Here is a 23162-nt window from a genome sequence, read left to right on the forward strand (position 1 = left end):
CTGAAGCTTCGCTGCAAAGTTATGCCACAATGCAGGAAACGCGTTTTCAGCCTGAGATAAGGTCGATTACGGAACGCCAAACATAAAAATGTTGATAACTTTTGAAAAACACTTCAAACAGCTTAGATTTGATGTGCAACTACTAGAAAGACCCTTTCTGCTACAGTGGGAGGTGAAAATTTCATGTTCTGAAACTTCACTGCAAAGTTATGCCACAATGCAGGAAACGCGTTTTCAGCCTGAGATAAGGTCGATTACGGAACGCCAAACATAAAAATATTGATAACTTTGGAAAAACACTTCAGACAGCTTAGATTTGATGTGCAACTACTAGAAAGACCCTTTCTGCTATAGTGGAAGTTGAAAATTTCATGTTCTGAAGCTTTCCTGCAAAGTTATGGCACAATGCGTAAAACGCGTTTTCAGCCTGAGATAAGGTTGATTCCGGAACACCAAACATTAGAATGTTGATAACTTTGGAAAAACACTTCAGACAACTTAGATTTGATGTGCAACTACTAGAAAGACCCTTTCTGCTATAGTGGGAGGTGAAAATTTCATGTTCTGAAGCTTCCCTGCAAAGTTATGGCAGAACGCGTAAATCGTGTTTTCAGCCTGAGATAAGGTCGATTACGAAACGCCAAACATAAAAATGTTGATAACTTTGGAAAAACACTTTCGACAGCTTAGATTTGATGTGCAACTACTAGAAAGACCTTTTCTGCTATAGTGGGAGGTGAAAATTTCATGTTCTGAAGCTTCCCTGCAAAGTTATGGCACAATGCAGAAAACGCGTTTTCAGCCTGAGATAAGGTCGATTCCGGAACGCCAAACGTAAAAATGTTGGTAACTTTGGAAAAACACTTCAGACAGCTTAGATTTGATGTGCAACTACTAGAAAGACCCTTTCTGCTATAGTGGGAGGTGAAACTTTCATGTTCTGAAGCTTTCCTTCAAAGTTATGGCACAATGCATAAAACGCGTTTTCAGCCTGAGACAAGGTGGGTTCCGGAACGCCAAACATAAAAATGTTGATAACTTTCGAAAAACACTTCAGACAGCTTAGATTTGATGTGCAACTACTAGAAAAACCCTTTCTGCTATAGTGGGAGATGAAAATTTCATTTTCTGGAACTTCCCTGCAAAGTTATGGCACAATGCGTAAAACGCGTCTTCAGCCTGAGATAAGCTCGATTCCGGAACGCCAAACGTAAAAATGTTGATAACTTTCGAAAAACACTTCAGACAGCTTAGATTTGATGTGCAACTACTAGAAAGACCCTTTCTGCTATTGTGAGAGGTTAAAATTTCATGTTCTGAAGCTTCCCTGCAAAGTTATGGCACAATGCAGAAAACTCGTTTTCAGCCTGAGATAAGGTGGGTTCCGGAACGCCGAACATAAAAATGTTGATAACTTTGGAAAAACACTTCAGACGGCTTAGATTTGATGTGCAACTACTAGAAAGATCCTTTCTGCTATAGAGGGAGGTGAAAATTTCATTTTCTGAAGCTTCCCTGCAAAGTAATGGCACAATGCGTAAAACGCGTTTTCAGCCTGAGATAAGGTCGATTGCAGAACGCCAAACATAAAAATGTTGATAACTTTGGAAAAACACTTCAGACAGCTAAGATTTGATGTGCAACTACTAGAAAGACCCTTTTTGCTATAATGGGAGGTGAAAATTTCATTTTCTGAATCTTCCCTGAGAATTTATGGCACAATGCACAAAACGCGTTTTCAGCCTGAGATAAGGTGGGTTCCGGAACGCCAAACGTAAAAATGATGATAACTTTGGAAAAAACATTTCAGACAGCTTAGATTTGATGTGCAACTACTAGAAAGACCCTTTCTGCCACAGTGGGAGGTCAAAATTTCAGGTTCTGAAGCTTCCCTGGAAAGTTATGGGACAATGCGTAAAACGCGTTTTCAGCCTGAGATAAGGTTGATTCCGGAACGCCAAACATAAAAATGTAGACAACTTTCGAAAAACACTTCAGACAGCTTCGATTTGATGTGCAACTACTAGAAAGACCCTTTCTGCTATAGTAGGAGGTAAAAATTTCATGTTCTGAAGCTTCCCTGGAAAGTTATGGGACAATGCAGAAAACAATTTTTCAACCTGACATAAGGTCGATTCCGGGACGCCAAACATAAAAATGTTGATAACTTTCGAAAAACACATCAGACAGCTTAGATTTGATGTGCAACTACTAGAAAAACCCTTTCTGCTATAGTGGAAGGTGAAAATTTCATTTTCTGGAACTTCCCTGCAAAGTTATGGCACAATGCGTAGAACGCGTTTTCAGCCTGAGATAAGGTCGATTCCAGAACGCCAAACATAAAAATGTTGATAACTTTGGAAAAACACTTCAGACAGCTAAGATTTGATGTGCAACTACTAGAAAGACCCTTTCTGCTATAGTGGGAGGTCAAAATTTCATGTTCTGAAGCTTGCCTGGAAAGTTATGGCACAATGCAGAAAACGCGTTTTCTGCCTGAGATAAGGTGGGTTCCGGAATGCCAAACATAAAAATGTTGATAACTTTGGAAAAACACTTCAGACGGCTTAGATTTGATGTGCAACTACTAGAAAGATCCTTTCTGCTATAGAGGGAGGTGAAAATTTCATTTTCTGAATCTTCCCTGAGAATTTATGGCACAATTCACAAAACGCGTTTTCAGCCTGAGATAAGGTGGGTTCCGAAACCCCAAACGTAAAAATGTTGATAACTTTGGAAAAAACATTTCAGACAGCTTAGATTTGATGTGCAACTACTAGAAAGACCCTTTCTGCCACAGTCGGGGGTCAAAATTTCATGTTCAGAAGCTTCCCGGGGAAGTTATGGGACAATGCGTAAAACGCGTTTTCAGCCAGAGATAAGGTCGATTCCGGAACGCCAAACGTAAAAATGTTGATGACTTTGGAAAATCACTTCAGACAGCTTAGATTTGATCTGCAACTACTAGAAAGACCCTTCCTGCTATAGTGGGAGGTGAAAATTTCATGTTCTGAAGCTTTATGCAGAGTTATGGCACAATGCGGAAAACACGTTGTCAGCCTGAGATAAAGTCGATTCCGGAACGCCAAACATAAAAATGTTGATAACTTTGGAAAAACACTTCAGACAGCTTAGATTTCACGTGAAACTACTAGAAAGACCCTTTCTGCTATAGTGGGAGGTGAAAATTTCATGTTCTGAAGCTTCACGGCAAAGTTATTGAACAATGCTAAAAACACGTTTTCAGCCTGTGATAAGGTCGATTCAGTAACGGCAAACATAAAAAAGTTGATAACTTTTGAAATACACTTCAGACCGCTTACATTTGATGTGCAACTACTAGAAAGACCCTTTCTGCTATAGTGGGCGGTCAAAATTTCATGTTCTGAAGCTTCCCTGCCAAGTTATGGCACAATGCAAAAAACACGTTTTCAGACTGAGATAAGGTGGGTTCCAGAACGCCAAACATAAAAATGTAGATAACTTTGGAAAAACACTTCAGACAGCTTAGATTTGATGTGCAACTACTAGAAGGACCCTTTCAACTATAGCGGGAAGTGAAAATTTCATGTTCTGACGCTATACTGCAAAGTTATGGCACAATGCGTAAAACGCGTTTTCAGCCTGAGATAAGGTCGATTCCGGAACGCCAAACATAAAAATGTTGATAACTTTGTAAAAACACTTCAGACAGCTTAGATTTGATGTGCAACTACTAGAAGGACCCTTTCTGCAATAGTCGGAGGTTAAAATTTCATGTTCGGAAGCTTCCCTGCAAAGATATGGCACAATGCGTAAAACGCGTTTTCAGCCTGAGATAAGGTCGATTCCGGAACGGCATACATAACAATGTTGATAACTTTGGAAAAACACTGTAGAAAGCTTTAATTTGATGTGCAACTACTAGAAGGACCCTTTCTGCAATAGTCGGAGGTTAAAATTTCATGTTCGGAAGCTTCCCTGCAAAGATATGGCACAATGCGTAAAACGCGTTTTCAGCCTGAGATAAAGTCGATTCCGGAACGCCATACATAAAAATGTTCATAACTTTGGAAAAACACTTCAGACAGCTTCGATTTGATGTGCAACTACTAGAAAGACCCTTTCTGCTGTAGTGGGAGGTGAACATTTCATGTTATTGAAGCTTCCCTGAGAAGTTATGGCACAATGCAGAAAAGGCGTTTCCAGCCTGAGATTAGGTGGGTTCCGGAACGCCAAACATAAAAATGTTGATAACTTTCGAAAAACACTTCAGACAGCTTAGATGTGATGTGCAACTACTAGAAAGACCCTTTCTGCTATAGTGGGATGTCAAAATTTCATGTTCTGAAGCTTCCCTGAAATGTTATGACACAATGCGTAAAACGCGTTTTCAGCCTGAGATAAGGTCGATTCCGGAACGCCATACATGACAATGTTGATAACTTTGGAAAAACACTTCAGACAGCTTAGATTTGATGTGCAACTACTAGAAAGACCCTTTCTGCTATAGTGGGAGGTGAAAATTTCATATTCTGAAGTTTCCTGCAAAGTTATGGCACAATGCAGAAAACGCTTTTTCAGCCTGACATAAAGTGGGTTCCCGAACGCCAAACATAAAAATGTTGAAAACTTTGTAAAAACACTTCAGACAGCTTAGATTTGATGTGCAACTCCCAGAAAGACCCTTTCTGCTGTAGTGGAAGTTTAAAATTTCATGTTCTGAAGCTTCCATGCAAAATTATGGCACAATGCGGAAAACACGTTGTCAGCCTGAGATAAAGTCGATTCCGGAACGCCAAACATAAAAATGTTGATAACTTTGGAAAAACACTTCAGACGGCTTAGATTTGATGTGCAACTACTAGAAAGATCCTTTCTGCTATAGAGGGAGGTGAACATTTCATTTTCTGAATCTTCCCTGAGAATTTATGGCACAATTCACAAAACGCGTTTTCAGCCTGAGATAAGGTCGATTCCGGAACGCCAAACATAAAAATGTTGATGAGTTTGGAAAATCACTTCAGACAGCTTAGATTTGATCTGCAACTACTAGAAAGACCCTTTCTGCTATAGTGGGAGGTGAAAATTTCATGTTCTGAAGTTTTATGCAGAGTTATGGCACAATGCGTAAAACGCTTTTTCAGCCTGAGATAAGGTGGGTTCCCGAACGCCAAACATAAAAATGTTGAAAACTTTGGAAAAACACTTCAGACAGCTTAGATTTGATGTGCAACTACAAGACGTACCCTTTCTGCAATAGTGGGAGGTTAAAATTTCATATTCTGAAGTTTCCTGCAAAGTTATGGCACAATGCAGAAAACGCGTTTTCAGCCTGACATAAGGTGGGTTCCCGAACGCCAAACATAAAAATGTTGATCACTTTGGAACAACACTTCAGACAGCTTAGATTTGATGTGCAAGTACTAGAAAGACCCTTTCTGTTATAGTGGGAGGTGAAAATTTCATGTTCTGAAGCTTCCCTGCAAAGTTATGGCACAATGCGTAAAACGCATTTTCAGCCTGAGATAAGGTCGATTCTGGAACGCCAAACATAAAAATGTTGATAACTTTGGAAAAACACCTCAGACAGCTTAGATTTGATGTGCAACTACTAGAAAGACCCTTTCTGCTATAGTGGGAGGTCAAAATTTCATGTTCTGAAGCTTCCCTGCAAAGTTATGGCACAATGCAGACAACGTGTTTTCAGCCTGAGATAAGGTCGATTCTGGAACGCCAAATATAAAAATGTTGATAACTTTCGAAAAACACTTCGGACAGCATAGATCTGATGTGCAACTACTGGAAAGACCCTTTCTGCTATAGTGGGAGGTGAACATTTCATGTTCTGAAGCTTCCCTGAGAAGTTATGGCACAATGCAGAAAACGCGTTTTCAGCCTGATATGAGGTGGTTTCCGGAACGCCAAACATAAAAATGTTGATAACTTTGGAAAAACACTTCAGACAGCTTAGATTTGATGTGCAACTACTAGAAAGACCCTTTCTGCAATAGTGGGAGGTGAACATTTCATGTTCTGAAGCTTCCCTGCAAAGTTATGGCACAATGCGTAAAACGCGTTTTCAGCCTGAGATAAGGTCGATTCCGGAACGCCATACATAAAAATGTTGATAACTTTGGAAAAACACTTCAGACAGCGTCGATTTGATGTGCAACTACTACAAAGACCCTTTCTGCTATCGTGGGAGGTGAACATTTCATGTTCTGAAGCTTCCTTGAGAAGTTATGGCACAATGCAGAAAACGCGTTTTCAGCCTGAGATTAGGTGGGTTCCGAAACGCAAAACGTAAAAATGTTGATCACTTTGGAATAACACTTGAGACAGCTTAGATTTGATATGCAACTACTAGAAAGACCCTTTCTGCTAAAGTGGGATATGAAAATTTCATGTTCTGAAGCTTCCCTGCAAAGTTATGGCAGAATGCGTAAATCGTGTTTTCAGCCTGAGATAAGGTCGATTCCGGAACGGCAAACATAAAAGTGTTGATAACTTTGGAAAAACACTTCAGACAGCTTCGATTTGATGTGCACCTACTAGAAACACCCTTTCTGCTATAGTGGGAGGTGAAATTTTCATGTTCTGAAGCTTCCCTGCAAAGTTATGGCACAATGCAGAAAACTCGTGTTCAGCCTCACATAAGGTCAATTCTGGAACGCCAAACATAAAAATGTTAATAACTTTGGAAAAACACTTCAGACAGCTTAGATTTGATGTGCAACTACTAGAAAGACCCTTTCTGCTATAGTGGGACATGAAAATTTCATGTTCTGAAGCTTACCTGCAAAGTTATGGCACAATGCGTAAAACGCGTTTTCAGCCTGATATAAGGTCGATTCCGGAACGCCATACATAAAAATGTTGATAACTTTGGAAAAACACATCAGACAGCTTAGATTTGATGTGCAACTACTAGAAAGATCCTTTCTGCTATAGTGGGAGGTGAAAATTTCATGTTCTGAAGCTTTCCTGCAAAGTTATGGCACAATGCAGAAAACGCGTTTTCAGCCTGAGATAAGGTCGATTCAGGAACACCAAACATAAAAATGTTGAAAACTTTCGAAAAACACTTCAGACAGCGTAGATTTGATGTGCAACTACTAGAGAGACCCTTTCTGCTATAGTGGGAGCTGAAAATTTCATGTTCTGAAGCTTCGCTGCAAAGTTATGGCACAATGCGTAAAACTCGTTTTCAGCCTGAGATGAGGTTGATTTCAGAATGCCAAACATAAAAATGTTGATAACTTTGGAAAAACACTTCAGACAGCTTAGATTTGATGTGCAACTACTAGAAAGACCCTTTCTGCTATAGTGGGAGGTGAAAATTTCATGTTCTGAAGCTTCCCTGCAATGTTATGGCACAATAGAGAAAACGCGTTTTCAGCATTAGACAAGGTCAATTCCGGAACGCCAAACATAAAAATATGATAACTTTGAAAATACACTTCAGACAGCTTACATTTGATGTGCAACTACTAGAAAGACCCTTTCTGTTATAGTGGGAGGTGAAAATTTCATGTTCTGAAGTTTCCCTGCAAAGTTATGGCACAATGCAGAAAATGCGTTTTCAATAAGGTGCGATCCGGAACGCCAAACATAAAAATGTTGATAACTTTGGAAAAACACTTCAAACAGCTTAGATTTGATGTGCAACTGCTGGAAAGAGCCTTTCTGCTTTAGTGGAAGTTGAAAATTTCATGTTCTGAAGCTTCCCTGCAAAGTTATGGCACATTGCAGAAAACGCGTTTTCAGCCTGAAATAAGGTCGATTCCGGAACGCCAAACATAAAAATGTTGATAACTTTGGAAAAACACTTCAGACAGCTTAGATTTGATGTGCAACTGCTGGAGAGAGCCTTTCTGCTATAGTGGTAGTTGAAAATTTCATGTTCTGAAGCTTCCCTGCAAAGTTATGGCACATTGCAGAAAACACGTTTTCAGCCTGAAATAAGGTCGATTCCGGAACGCCAAACATAAAAATGTTGATAACTTTCGAAAAACACTTCAAACAGCTTAGATTTGATGTGCAACTACTAGAAAGACCCTTTCTGCAATAGTGGGAGGTGAAAATTTCTTGTTCTGAAGCTTCCCTGCAAAGTTATGGCAGAATGCGTAAATCGTGTTTTCAGCCTGAGATAAGGTCGATTCCGGAACGCCAAACATAAAAATGTTGATAACTTTGGAAAAACACTTCAGACAGCTTAGATTTGATGTGCAACTACTAGAAAGACCCTTTCTGCTATAGTGGGAGGTGAAAATTTCTTGTTCTGAAGCTTCATGTTGTGATGTTGAGACGGAACAGAGACTTCTCCTCCTCTTGTGTTTTGTGTTTCACGGAGACGTGGTTGAGCGATCTCATCCCGGACACTGCGCTTCATCTGGAGGGTTTCCAGCTTCACCGCGCGGACCGGGTTCCGGAGCTCACCGGCAAAACCAAAGGCGGAGGACTGTGTTTCTACATCAACAATCGCTGGTGTACGGACGTGACGGTGATCTTCCAGCACTGCTCTCCCTCTCTGGAATGTCTGATCGTGAACTGTAAGCCGTTTTACTCCCCACGTGAGTTCGCTTCATTCATTCTGGCTGCCGTGTATATCCCGCCCAGCGCGGATGTACGTGAGGCTCAGAGTGCGCTCGCGGATCAGGTCCTGCATGTGGAGCGAACTTTCCCGGACTCTCCTGTGATTGTGCTTGGTGACTTCAACAAGGCAAATCTGAGTGAGGAGCTTCCCAGGTACAGGCAGGTTGTAAAATGTCCCACCAGAGAGCAGAGCGTGCTGGATCACTGTTACTCATCGCTCCGCAACTCCTATACCGCCCTCCCTCGAGCTGCACTGGGACTCTCTGACCACTTGATGGTTCATCTTGTTCCTACATACAAGCAGAAGCTGAAGCTGGCAAAGCCTGTTGTGAGGAGCATGAAGATCTGGACAAGTGAAGCTAAAGAGGAGCTGCAGTCCTGCATGGAGACCACAGACTGGGAGGTGTTCAGGGCTGCGACCAATAATCTGGATGAATATACAGACACTGTGACTTCATGGATCAGCTACTGTGAAGAGTGCATAGTTCCAACGCGCACCAAGGTGTGTTATGCAAATGACAAACCTTGGTTCACAGCTAAACTCAGCCAGATTAGACGGGAGAAGGAGGCAGCGCGCAAGAGTGGGGACAGGAACTGCTACAAAGAGCTGAAGTATCGGTTTCAGAGGGAGCTGAAGAAAGCTAAGGCCGCATACTCTGACAAACTCACGCAGCAGTTCTCAGCCAATGACTCGGCTGCGGTGTGGAGAGGGCTCAAGGTGATCACTAACTACAAGCCACGTGCCCCCCACAGTCTGAACAACCTCACTCTTGCACAGGACCTGAACAACTTTTATTGTCGCTTTGAGCAGCCATTTTGCCCCAGCACCTCTGTGGTCTCTCCAGCCCCATGTTCCACTTTACAACAAAGGACTGTGCTGTCTCTTAGTGACACAACTAAGACCAATGATGTCACTGAGACAGCAAAGATCACAGTCACTTTTGATGAGCCACCCCCTCACCTCCCCCCTCTTTCTCTTGACATCATGGAGCAAGACGTGCGCACTCAGTTCAGGAGGCTGAACCTTCGGAAGGCGGCAGGTCCGGACAGAGTTTCCCCTGCCATCCTGAATCATTGTGCTGCTGAGCTGGCTCCAGTGTTCACGGACATCTTCAATGCTTCCTTGGTGTCCTGTCATGTTCCTGCCTGCTTTAAGTCCTCCACTATCATCCCTGTTCCCAAGAAGACCAGGATCACTGGACTGAATGACTACAGACCGGTGGCACTGACGTCTGTGGTCATGAAGTCCTTTGAGCGCCTGGTTCTCTCTCACCTGAAGTCCATCACTGCTTCTCACCTGGACTCATTGCAGTTTGCCTACAGAGCCAACAGATCTGTGGACGATGCAGTGAACCAGGCCCTTCATTTCGTTCTGGAGCATCTGGACTCCCCAGGAACCTATGCCAGGATCCTGTTTGTGGACTTCAGCTCTGCCTTTAATACAATTCTTCCAACTCTGCTTGAAGACAAGCTTCGCCAGCTGGACGTGCCTGACTCCCTCTGCAGATGGATTACAGACTTCCTGACCAGCCGAAGTCAGCGTGTGCGGCTGGGGATGACTGTCTCTGACACTCGGACCCTCAACATTGGGTCTCCTCAGGGCTGTGTTCTCTCTCCATGGCTCTTCTCCCTGTACACTAACTGCTGCACCTCCAGCCACGAGTCCGTGAAGCTGATCAAGTTTGCGGACGACACCACCATCATCGGGCTCATCTCAGATGGAGATGAGTCGGCTTACAGGAGGGAGGTGGAGCGGCTGGTGTCCTGGTGCAGCAACAACAACCTGGAGCTCAACGCTCAGAAGACAGTGGAGATGATCATGGACTTCAGGAGAGTAACAGCTCCTCCGTCCCCTCTCATGTTGGCTGGTTTATCCATTCCTATTGTGGACTCCTTCTGCTTCCTGGGAACCACCATCACTGAGGACCTCAAATGGGAGCCAACCATCAGGTCCCTCATCAGGAAGGGCCAGCAGAGAATGTTCTTTCTGAGGCAGCTACGAAAACTACGACTGCCGACGAAGTTGCTGGTGGAGTTCTACACAGCCATCATCCAGTCCATCCTCACCTCCTCTATCACCGTCTGGTACAACAGTGCCACCTCCAGGGACAAGAGCAGACTGCAGCGCATCGTACATTCTGCTGAGAAGGTGATCGGTTGCAGCCTGCCACCTCTTCATGACCTGTATGCCTCTAGGACCCAGAGACGTGCAGGTCGGATCAGAGCCGACCCTTCTCACCCTGGACATGGACTGTTTGTTCCTCTTCCCTCTGGCAGGAGGCTACGGTCCATCCAGACCAGAACCTCCCGTCACAGGAACAGCTTCTTTCCCTCGGCCGTCAGATTGTTAAATTCATGAACAGCCTTGTTGTAATGTTATTCTATTTATTTTATTTTATTTGTTTTTTGTTGCACTTTATTCCAAGGCACTTTCCTAGTCAGTGGGCTCCCCACTGACCATGGCAATAAATTTGATTCTGATTCTGATTCTGATTCTGATTCTGATTCCCTGCAAAGTTATGGCACAATGCAGAAAACGCGTTTTCAGCCTGAGATAAGGTCGATTCAGGAACACCAATCATAAAAATGTTGAAAACTTTCGAAAAACACTTCAGACAGCGTAGATTTGATGTGCAACTACTATAAAGTCCCTTTCTGCTATCGTGGGATGTTTAATTGTCATGTTCTGAAGCTTCCCTGCAATGTTATGGCACAATGGAGAAAACGCGTTTTCAGCATTAGACAAGGTCAATTCCGGAACGCCAAACATAAAAATATAATAACTTTGAAAAAACACTTCAGACAGCTTACATTTGATGTGCAACTACTAGAAAGACCCTTTCTGCTATAGTGGGAGGTGAAAATTTCATGTTCTGAAGTTTCCCTGCAAAGTTATGGCACAATGCAGAAAATGCGTTTTCAATAAGGTGCGATCCGGAACGCCAAACATAAAAATGTTGATAACTTTCGAAAAACACTTCAGACAGCTTAGATTTGATGTGCAACTAGTAGAAGGACCCTTTCTGCAATAGTGGCAGGTTAAAATTTCATGTTCTGAAGCTTCCCTCCAAAGTTATGGCACAATGCAGAAAACGCGTTTAAAGCGTGAGATAAGGTGGGTTCCGGAACGCCAAACATAAAAATGTTGATAACTTTGGAAAAACACTTCAGACAGCTTAGATTTGATGTGCAACTACTAGAAGGACCCTTTCTGCAATAGTCGGAGGTTAAAATTTCATGTTCGGAAGCTTCCCTGCAAAGATATGGCACAATGCGTAAAACGCGTTTTCAGCCTGAGATAAGGTCGATTCCGGAACGCCATACATAAAAATGTTCATAACTTTGGAAAAACACTTCAGACAGCTTCGATTTGATGTGCAACTACTAGAAAGACCCTTTCTGCTGTAGTGGGAGGTGAACATTTCATGTTCTGAACCATCCCTGAGAAGTTATGGCACAATGCAGAAAAGGCGTTTCCAGCCTGAGATTAGGTGGGTTCCGGAACGCCAAACATAAAAATGTTGATCACTTTGGAAAAACAACTCAGACAGCTTAGATTTGATGTGCAACTACAAGAAAGACCCTTTCTGCTATACTGGGAGGTCAAAATTTCATGTTCTGAAGCTTCCCTGCAAAGTTTTGGCACAATGCGTAAAAGGTGTTTTCAGCCTGAGATAAGGTCGATTCTGGAACGCCAAACATAAAAATGTTGATAACTTTGGAAAAACACTTCAGACAGCTTAGATTTGATCTGCAACTACTAGAAAGACCCTTTCTGCTATCGTGGGAGGTGAACATTTCATGTTCTGAAGCTTCCCTGAGAAGTTATGGCACAATGCAGAAAATGCGTTTTCAGGCTGAGATAAGGTTGATTCCGGAACGCCAAACATAAAAATGTTGATAACTTTGGAAAAACACTTCAGACAGCTTAGATTTGATGTGCAACTACTAGAAGGACCCTTTCTGCTATAGTGGGAGGTTAAAATTTCATGTTCTGAAGCTTCCCTGCAAAGATATGGCACAATGCAGAAAACGCGTTTTCAGCCTGAGATAAGGTTGATTCCGGAACGCCATACATAACAATGTTGATAACTTTGGAAAAACACATCAGACAGCTTAGATTTGATGTGCAACGACTGCAAAGACCCTGTCTGTTATAGTGGGAGTTGAAAATTTCATGTTCTGAAGCTTCCCTGCAAAGTTATGGCACAATGCAGACAACGCGTTTTCAGCCTGAGATAAGGTCGATTCTGGAACGCCAAGCATAAAAATGTCGATAACTTTCGAAAAGCACTTGACAGCTTAGATTTGATGTGCAACTACTAGAAAGACCCTTTCTGCTCTAGTGGGAGGTGAACATTTCATGTTCTGAAGCTTCCCTGAGAAGTTATGGCACAATGCAGAAAACGCGTTTTCAGCCTGAGATAAGATGGGTTCCGGAACGCCAAGCGTAAAAATGTTGATAACTTTGGAACAACACATCAGACAGCTTAGATTTGATGTGCAACTACTGGAAAGACCCTTTCTGCAATAGTGGGAGGTGAACATTTCATGTTCTGAAGCTTCCCTGAGAAGTTATGGCACAATGCAGAAAACGCGTTTTCAGCCTGAGATAAGGTGGTTTCCGGAACGCCAAACATAAACATGTTGATAACTTTGGAAAAACACATCAGACAGCTTCGATTTGATGAGCAACTACTAGAAAGACCCTTTCTGCTATAGTGGGAGTTTAAAATTTCATGTTCGAAAGCTTCCATGCAAAGTTATGGCACAATGCAGAAAACACGTTTTCAGCTTGAGATAAGGTCGAATCCGGAACGCCAAACATAAAAATGTTGATAACTTTGGAAAAACACATCAGACAGCTTAGATTTGATGTGCAACTACTAGAAAGACCCTTTCTGCTATAGTGGGAGGTTAAAATTTCATGTTCGAAAGCTTCCATGCAAAGTTATGGCACAATGCAGACAACGCGTTTTCAGCCTGAGATAAGGTCGATTCCGGAACGCCATACATAAAAATGTTGATAACTTTGGAAAAACACTTCAGACAGCGTCGATTTGATGTGCAACTACTACAAAGACCATTTCTGCTATAGTGGGAGGTGAACATTTCATGTTCTGAAGCTTCTCTGCAAATTTATGGCACAATGCAGACAAAGCGTTTTCAGCCTGAGATTAGGTCGATTCTGGAACGCCAAACATAAAAATGTTGATAACCTTGGAAAAACACTTCAGACAGCTTAGATTTGATGTGCAGCTACTAGAAAGACCCTTTCTGCAACAGTGGGAGGTGAACATTTCATGTTCTGAAGCTTCCCTGAGAAGTTATGGCACAATGCAGAAAACGATTTTTCATCCTGAGATAAGGTCGATTCCGGAACGCCAAACATAAAAATGTTGATAACTTTCGGAAAACATTTCAGACAGCTTGGATTTGATGTGCAACTACTAGAAAGACCCTTTCTGCTATAGTGGGAGGTGAACATTTCATGTTCTGAAGCTTCCCTGAGAAGTTATGGCACAATGCAGAAAACGCGTTTTCAGCCTGAGATAAGGTGGGTTCCGAAACGCTAAACGTAAAAATGTTGATCACTTTGGAACAACACTTCAGACAGCTTAGATTTGATGTGCAAGTACTAGAAAGACCCTTTCTGTTATAGTGGGAGGTGAAAATGTCATGTTCTAAAGGTTCGCTGCAAAGTTATGGCACAATGCGTAAAACGTGTTTTCAGCCTGAGATAAGGTCGATTCCGGAACGCCATTCATAAAAATGTAGATAACTTTGGAAAAACACATCAGACAGCTTAGATTTGATATGCAACTACTAGAAAGACCCTTTCTGCTACAGTGGGAGGTTAAAATTTCATGTTCGGAAGCTTCCATGCAAAGTTATGGCACAATGCAGACCACGCGTTTTCAGCCTGAGATAAGGTCGATTCTGGAACGCCAAACATAAAAATGTTGAAAACTTTGAAAAACACTTCAGACAGCTTAGATTTGATGTGCAACTACTAGAAAGACCCTTCCTGCTATAGTGGGAGGTGAACATTTCATGTTCTGAAGCTTCCCTGCAAAGTTATGGCACAATGCAGAAAACGCGTTTTCAGCCTGAGATAAGGAGGGTTCCGGAGCGCCAAACGTAAAAATGTTGATAACTTTGGAAAAACACTTCAGATAGCTTAGATTTGAAGTACAACGACTAGAAAGACCGTTTCTGCTATAGTGGGAGGTTAAAATTTCATGTTCTGAAGCTTCCGTGAGAAGTTATGGCACAATGCAGAAAACGCGTTTTCAGCCTGAGATAAGGTGGGTTCCGGAACGCCATGCGTAAAAATGTTGATAACTTTGGAACAACACTTCAGACAGCTTAGATTTGATGTGCAACTACTAGAAAGACCCTTTCTGCTAGAGTGGGAGGTGAACATTTCATGTTCTGAAGCTTCCCTGAGAAGTTATGGCACAATGCGTAAAACGCGTTTTCAGTCTGTGATAAGGTCGATTCCGGAACGCCAAACATTAAAATGTTGATAACTTTGGAACAACACTTCAGACAGCTTAGATTTGATGTGCAACTACTAGAAAGACCCTTTCTGCTATAGTGGGAGGTTAAAATTTCATGTTCGGAAGCTTCCATGCAAAGTTATGGCACAATGCAGACCACGCGTTTACAGCCTGAGATAAGGTCGATTCTGGAACGCCAAACATAAAAATGTTGATAACTTTGGAAAAACACTTCAGACAGCTTAGATTTCATGTGCAACTACTAGAAAGACCCTTCCTGCTATAGTGGGAGGTGAACATTTCATGTTCTGAAGCTTCCCTGCAAAGTTATGGCACAATGCAGAAAACGCGTTTTCAGCCTGAGATAAGGTAGATTCCGGAACGCCGAACATAAAAATGTTATTAACTTTGGAAAAACACATCAGACAGCTTAGATTTGATGTGCAACTACTAGAAAGACCCTTTCTGCTATAGTGGAGGTTAAAATGTCATGTTTGGAAGCTTCCATGCCAAGTTATGGCACAATGCAGAAATCGCATTTTCAGCCTGAGATAAGGTCAATTCTGGTACGCCAAACATAGAAATGTTGATAACTTTCGAAAAACACTTCAGACAGCTTAGATTTGAAGTGCCACTACTAGAAAGACCCTTTCTGCTATAGTTGGACGTGAAAATTTCATGTTCTGAAGTTTCCCTGCAAAGTCATGGGACAATGCAGAAAACGATTTTTCATCCTGAGATAAGGTCGATTCCGGAACACCAAACATAAAAATGTTGACAACTTTCGAAAAACACTTCGGACAGCTTAGATCTGATGTGCAACTACTAGAAAGACCCTTTCTGCTATAGTGGTAGGTTAAAATTTCATGTCCGGAAGCTTCCATGCAAAGTCATGGCACAATGCAGACAACGCGTTTTCAGCCTGAGATAAGGTCGATTCTGGAACGCCAAACATAAAAATGTTGATAACTTTCGAAAAGCACTTCAGACAGCTTAGATTTGATGTGCAACTACTAGAAAGACCCTTTCTGCTATAGTGGGAGGTGAACATTTCATGTTCTGAAGCTTCCCTGAGAAGTTATGGGACAATGCAGAAAACGATTTTTCAGCTTGAGATATGGTCGATTCCGGAACGCCAAACATAAAAATGTTGATAACTTTGGAAAAACACTTCAGACAGCTTAGATTTGATGTGCAACTACTAGAAAGACCCTTTCTGCTATAGTGTGAGGTGAACATTTCATGTTCTGAAGTCTCCCTGCAAAGTTATGGCACAATGCAGAAAACGCGTTTTCAGGCTGAGATAAGGTGGGTTCCAGAACGTCAAAAATAAAAATGTTGATAACTTTGGAAAAACACTTCAGACAGCTTAGATTTGATGCGCAACTACTAGAAAGACCCTTTCTGATATAGTGGGATGTGAAAATATCATGTTCTGAAGCTTCCCTGCAAAGTTATGGCACAATGCAGAAAACACGTTTTCTGCCTGAGATAAGGTCGATTCCGGAACGCCAAACATAAAAATATTGATAACTTTGGAAAAACACTTGAGACAGCTTAGATTTGATGCGCAACTACTAGAAAGACCCTTTCTGCTATAGTGGGAGTTGAAAATTTCATGTTCTCACGCTTTCCTGCAAAGTTATCGCACAAAGCGTAAAACGCGTTTTCAGCCTGAGATAAGGTTGATTCCGGAACGCCAAACATAAAAATGTAGATAACTTTGGAAAAACACTTCAGACAGCTTAGATTTGATGTGCAACTACGAGAAAGCCACTTTCTGCTATAGTGGGAGGTGAAAATTCCATGTTCTGAAGCTTTCCTGCAAAGTTATTGCAAATTGCGTAAAACGCGTTTTCAGCCTGAGATTAGGAGGGTTCCAGGACGCCAAACATAAAAATGTTGATAACTTTGGAAAAACACATCAGACAGCTTAGATTTGATGTGCAACTACTAGAAAGACACTTTCTGCTATAGTGGGAGGTGAAAATGTCATATTCTGAAGCTTTCCTGCAAAGTTAGGGCAAATTGCGTAAAACACGTTTTCAACCTGAGATATGGTTGTTTCTGGAACGCCAAACATAAAAATGGTGTTAACTTTGGAAAAACACTTCAAACAGCTTAGATTTGATGTGCAACTACCAGAAATACCCTTTCTGCTATAGTGGGAGGTGAACATTTCATGTTCTGAAGCTTCCCTGAGAAGTAATGGGACAATGCAGAAAACGATTTTTCAGCTTGAGATATGGTCGATTCCGGAACGCCAAACATAAAAATGTTGATAACTTTGGAAAAACACTTCAGACAGCTTAGATTTGATGTGCAACTACTGGAAAAAGCCTTTCTGCTATAGTGGGAGTTCAAAATTTCATGTTCTGAAGCTTCCCTGCAAAGTTATGGCACAATGCAAAAAACGCGTTTTCAGCATGAGACAAGGTCAATTACGGAACGCCAAACATAAAAATATCATAACTTTGAAAAAACACTTCAAACAGCTTAGATTTGATGTGCAACTACCAGAAAGACCCTTTCTGCTATAGTGGGAGGTGAAAATTTCATGTTCTGAAGCTTCCCTGCAAAGTTATGGCACAATGCACAAAACGCGTTTTCGGCCTGAGATAAGGTCGATTCAGGAACACCAAACAAAAAAATGTTGAAAACTTTCGAAAAACACTTCAGACAGCTTAGATTTGATGTACAACTACTAGAAAGACCCTTTCTGCTACAGTGGGAGGTGAAAATATCATGTTCTGAAGCTTCCCTGCAAAGTTATGGCACAATGCGTAAAACGCGTTTTCAGCCTGAGATGAGGTTGATTTCAGAACGCCAAACATAAAAATGTTGATAACTCAGGAAAAACTCTACAGACAACATAGATTTGATGTGCAACTACTAGAAATACCCTTTCTGATATAGTGGGATGTGAAAATATCATGTTCTGAAGCTTCCCTGCAAAGTTATGGCACAATGCAGAAAACACGTTTTCTGCCTGAGATAAGGTCGATTCCGGAACGCCAAACATAAAAATATTGATAACTTTGGAAAAACACTTGAGACAGCTTAGATTTGATGCGCAACTACTAGAAAGACCCTTTCTGCTATAGTGGGAGTTGAAAATTTCATGTTCTCACGCTTTCCTGCAAAGTTATGGCACAAAGCGTAAAACGCGTTTTCAGCCTGAGATAAGGTTGATTCCGGAACGCCAAACATAAAAATGTAGATAACTTTGGAAAAACACTTCAGACAGCTTAGATTTGATGTGCAACTACGAGAAAGCCACTTTCTGCTATAGTGGGAGGTGAAAATTTCATGTTCTGAAGCTTTCCTGCAAAGTTATGGCAAATTGCGTAAAACGCGTTTTCAGCCTGAGATTAGGAGGGTTCCAGGACGCCAAACATAAAAATGTTGATAACTTTGGAAAAACACTTCAGACAGCTTAGATTTGATGTGCAACTACTAGAAAGACCCTTTCTGCTACAGTGGGAGGTGAAAATGTCATATTCTGAAGCTTTCCTGCAAAGTTAGGGCAAATTGCGTAAAACACGTTTTCAACCTGAGATAAGGTTGTTTCTGGAACGCCAAACATAAAAATATTGATAACTTTGGAAAAACACTTGAGACAGCTTAGATTTGATGCGCAACTACCAGAAAGACCCTTTCTGCTATAGTGGGAGGTGAAAATTTCATGTTCTGAGGCTTCCCTGCAAAGTTATGGCACAATGCAGAAAACGCGTTTTCAGCCTGAGATAAGGTCGATTCCGAAAAGCCGAACATAAAAATGTTGATAACTTTGGAAAAACACTTCAGACAGCTTAGATTTGATGTGCAACTACTGGAAAAAGCCTTTCTGCTATAGTGGGAGTTGAACATTTCATGTTCTGAAGCTTCCCTGCAAAGTTATGGCACAATGCAGAAAACGCGTTTTCAGCATGAGACAAGGTCAATTACGGAACGCCAAACATAAAAATATCATAACTTTGAAAAAACACTTCAGACAGCTTAGATTTGATGTGCAAGTAGGAGAAAAACCCTTTCTGCTTTAGTGGGAATTGAAAATTTCATGTTCTGAAGCTTTCCTGCAAAGTTATGGCACAATGCGTAAAACGCGTTTTCAGCCTGAGATAAGGTTGATTCCGGAACGCCAAACATAAAAATGTTGATAACTTCGGAAAAACACATCAGTCAGCTTAGATTTGACGTGCAACTACGAGAAAGACCCTTTCTGCTATAGTGGGATGTGAAAATGTAATGTTCTGAAGCTTTATGCAAAGTTATGGCACAATGCGTAAAACGCGTTTTCAGCCTGAGATAAGGTCGATTCCGGAACGCCAAACATAAAAATGTTGATAACTTTGGAAAAACACTTCAGACAGCTTAGATTTGATGTGCAAGTACGAGAAAGACCCTTTCTGCTATAATGGGAATTGAAAATTTCATGTTCTGAAGATTTCCTCCAAAATTATGCCACAATGCAGAAAACGCGCTCACAGCCTGAGATAAGGTCGATTCCGGAACGCCAAACATAAAAATGTTGATAACTTTGGAAGAACACTTCAGAGAGCTTAGATTTGATGTGCAACTACTAGAAAGACCCTTTCTACTATAGTGGGAGGTGAAAATTTGATGTTCTGAAGCTTCCCTGCAAAGTTATGAAACTATGTGTAAAAGGCGTTTTCAGCCTGAGATAAGGTCGATTCTGGAACGCCAAACAAAAAAATGTTGATAACTTTGGAAAAACACTTCAGACAGCTTAGATTTGATGTGCAACTATTAGAAAGACCCTATATGCTATTATGGGAGGTGAAAATTTAATGTACTGATGCATCCCTGCAAAGTTATGGCACAATGCCGAAAAAGCGTTTTTAGCCTGAGATAAGGTTGATTCCGGAACGCCAAACATAAAAATGTTGATAACTTATGAAAGACACTTCAGACAGCTTAGATTTGATTTGTGCAACTACTAGAAAGACCCTTTCTACTATAGCGGTAGGTGAAAATTTCATGTTCTGAGGCTTCCCTGCAAAGTTATGGCACAATGCAGAAAACACGTTTTCAGACTGAGATAAGTTGGGTTCCAGAACGCCAAACATAAAAATGTTGAGAACTTTGGAAAAACACTTCAGACAGCTTAGATTTGACGTGCAACTACGAGAAAGACCCTTTCTGCTATAGTGGGATGTGAAAATGTAATGTTCTGTAGCTTTATGCAAAGTTATGGCACAATGCGTAAAACGCGTTTTCAGCCTGAGATAAGGTCGATTCCGGAACGCCAAACATAAAAATGTTGATAACTTTGGAAAAACACTTCAGACAGCTTAGATTTGATGTGCAACTACTAGAAGGACCCATTCTGCTATTGTGGGAGTTGAAAATTTCATGTTCTGAAACTTCCCTGCAAAGTTATGGCACATTGCAGAAAACGCATTTTCAGCCTGAGATAAGGTCGATTCAGGAACGCCAAACATAAAAATGTTGATAACTTTGGAAGAACACTTCAGACAGCTTAGATTTGATGTGCAAGTGCTAGAAAGACCCTTTCTGCTATAGAGGGATTTGAAAATTTCATGTTCTGAGGCTTCCCTGCAAAGTTATGGCACAATGCGAAAAACGCGTTTTCAGCCTGAGATAAGGTCGATTCCGGAACGCCAAACATAAAAATGTTGATAACTTTGGAAAAACACTTCAGACAGCTTAGATTTGATGTGCAACTACTAGAAAGACCCTTTCTACTATAGTGGGAGGTGAAAATTTGATGTTCTGAAGCTTCCCTGCAAAGTTACGAAACAATGTGTAAAAGGCGTTTTCAGCCTGAGATAAGGTCGATTCTGGAACGCCAAACATAAAAATGTTGATAACTTTGGAAAAACACTTCAAACACTCAGATTAGATGTGCAACTACTAGAATGACCCTTTCTGCTATAGTGGGAGGTGAAAATTTCATATTCTGCAGCTTTCCTGCAAAGTTATGGCACAATGCAGAAAACGCGTTTTCAGCCTGAGACAAGGTCGATTCTGGAACGCCAAACATAAAAATGTTGATAACTTTGAAAACACACTTCAGACAGCTTAGATTTGATGTGCAACTACTAGAAAGACCCTTTCTGCTATAGTGGGAGGAGAACATTTCATGTTCTGAACTTTCCCTGAGAAGCTATGTCACAATGCAGAAAACGCGTTTTCAGCCTGAGATAAGGTCGATTCTGGAACGCCAAACATAAAAATGTTGATAACTTTGAAAACACACTTCAGACAGCTTAGATTTGATGTGCAACTACTAGAAAGACCCTTTCTGCTATAGTGGGAGGTGAACATTTCATGTTCTGAAGCTTCCCTGCAAAGTTATGGCACAATGCGTAAAACGCGTTTTCAGCCTGAGATAAGGTCGATTCCGGAAAGCTAAACATAAAAATGTTGATAACTTTGGAAAAACTCTTCAGACAGCTTTGATTTGATGTGCAACTACTAGAAAGACCCTTTCAGCTATAGTGGGAGGTGAACATTTCATGTTCTGAAGCTTCCCTGAGAAGTTATGGCACATTGCAGAAAACGCCTTTTCAGCCTGAGATAAGGTGGGTTCCGAAACGCCAAATGTAAAATTGTTGATAACTTTGGAACAACACTTCAGACAGCTTAGATTTGATGTGCAATATTAGAAAGACCCTTTCTGCAATAGTGGGAGGTGAAAATTTCATTTTCTGAAGCTTCCCTGCACAGTTATGGCACAATGCGTAAAACGCGTTTTCAGACTGAGATAAGGTCGATTCCGGAACGCCAAACATAAAAATGTTGATAACTTTGGAAAAACACTTCAGACAGCTTAGATTTGATGTGCAACTACTAGAAAGACCCTTTCTGCTATAGTGGGAGGAGAACATTTCATGTTCTGAACTTTCCCTGAGAAGCTATGGCACAATGCAGAAAACGCGTTTTCAGCCTGAGATAAGGTGGGTTCCGGAACGCCAATCGTAAAAATGTTGATTACTTTGGAACAACACTTCAGACAGCTTAGATTTGATGTGCAACTACTAGAAAGACCCTTTCTGCTATAGTGGGAGGTGAAAATTTCATTTTCTGAAGCTTCCCTGCAAAGTTATGGCACAATGCGTAAAACGCGTTTTCAGACTGAGATAAGGTGGATTCAGGAACGCCAAACATAAAAATGTTGATAACTTTGGAAAAATACTTCAGACAGCTTAGATTTGATATGCAACTACTAGAAAGACCATTTCTGCTATAGTGGAAGGTTAAAATTTCATGTTCGGAAGCTTCCATGCAAAGTTATGGCACAATGCAGACAACGCGTTTTCAGCCTGAGATATGGTCGATTCTGGAACGCCAAACATAAAAATGTTGATAAATTTCGAAAAACACTTCAGACAGCTTAGATTTGATGTGCAACTACTAGAAAGAACCTTTCTACTACAGTGGGAGGTCAAAATTTCATGTTCTGAAGCTTCCCTGGAAAGTTATGGGACAATGCAGAAAATGCATTTTCATCCTGAGATAAGGTCGATTCTGGAACTTCAATCATAAAAATGTTTATAACTTTCGAAAAACACTTCAGACAGCTTAGATTTGATGTGCAACTACTAGAATGACCCTTTCTGCTATAGTGGGAGGTGAAAATTTCAAGTTCTGAAGCTTCCTTGCAAAGTTATGGCACAATGCAGAAAACGCGTTTTCAGCCTGACATAAGGTGGGTTCCGGAACGCCAAACATAAAAATGTTGATAACTTTGGAAAAACACTTCAGACAGCATGGATTTGATGTGCAACTACTACAAAGACCCTTTCTGCTACAGTGGGAGGTTAAAATTTCATGTTCTGAAGCTTCCCTGCAAAGTTATGGAACAATGCAGAAAACGCGTTTTCAGCCTGAGATAAGGTCGATTCCGGAACGCCAAACATAAAAATGTTGATAACTTTGGAAAAACACTGCAGACAGCTTAGATTTGATGTGCAACTACTAGAAAGACCCTTTCTGCTATAGTGGGAGGTGAAACTTTCATGTTCTGAAGCTTTCCTTCAAAGTTATAGCACAATGCAGAAAACGCGTTTTCAGCCTGAGATAAGGTCGATTCCG

The sequence above is a fragment of the Synchiropus splendidus genome, chromosome 6, assembly GCF_027744825.2.
Source record: "Synchiropus splendidus isolate RoL2022-P1 chromosome 6, RoL_Sspl_1.0, whole genome shotgun sequence".
NCBI lineage: Eukaryota > Metazoa > Chordata > Actinopteri > Syngnathiformes > Callionymidae > Synchiropus > Synchiropus splendidus.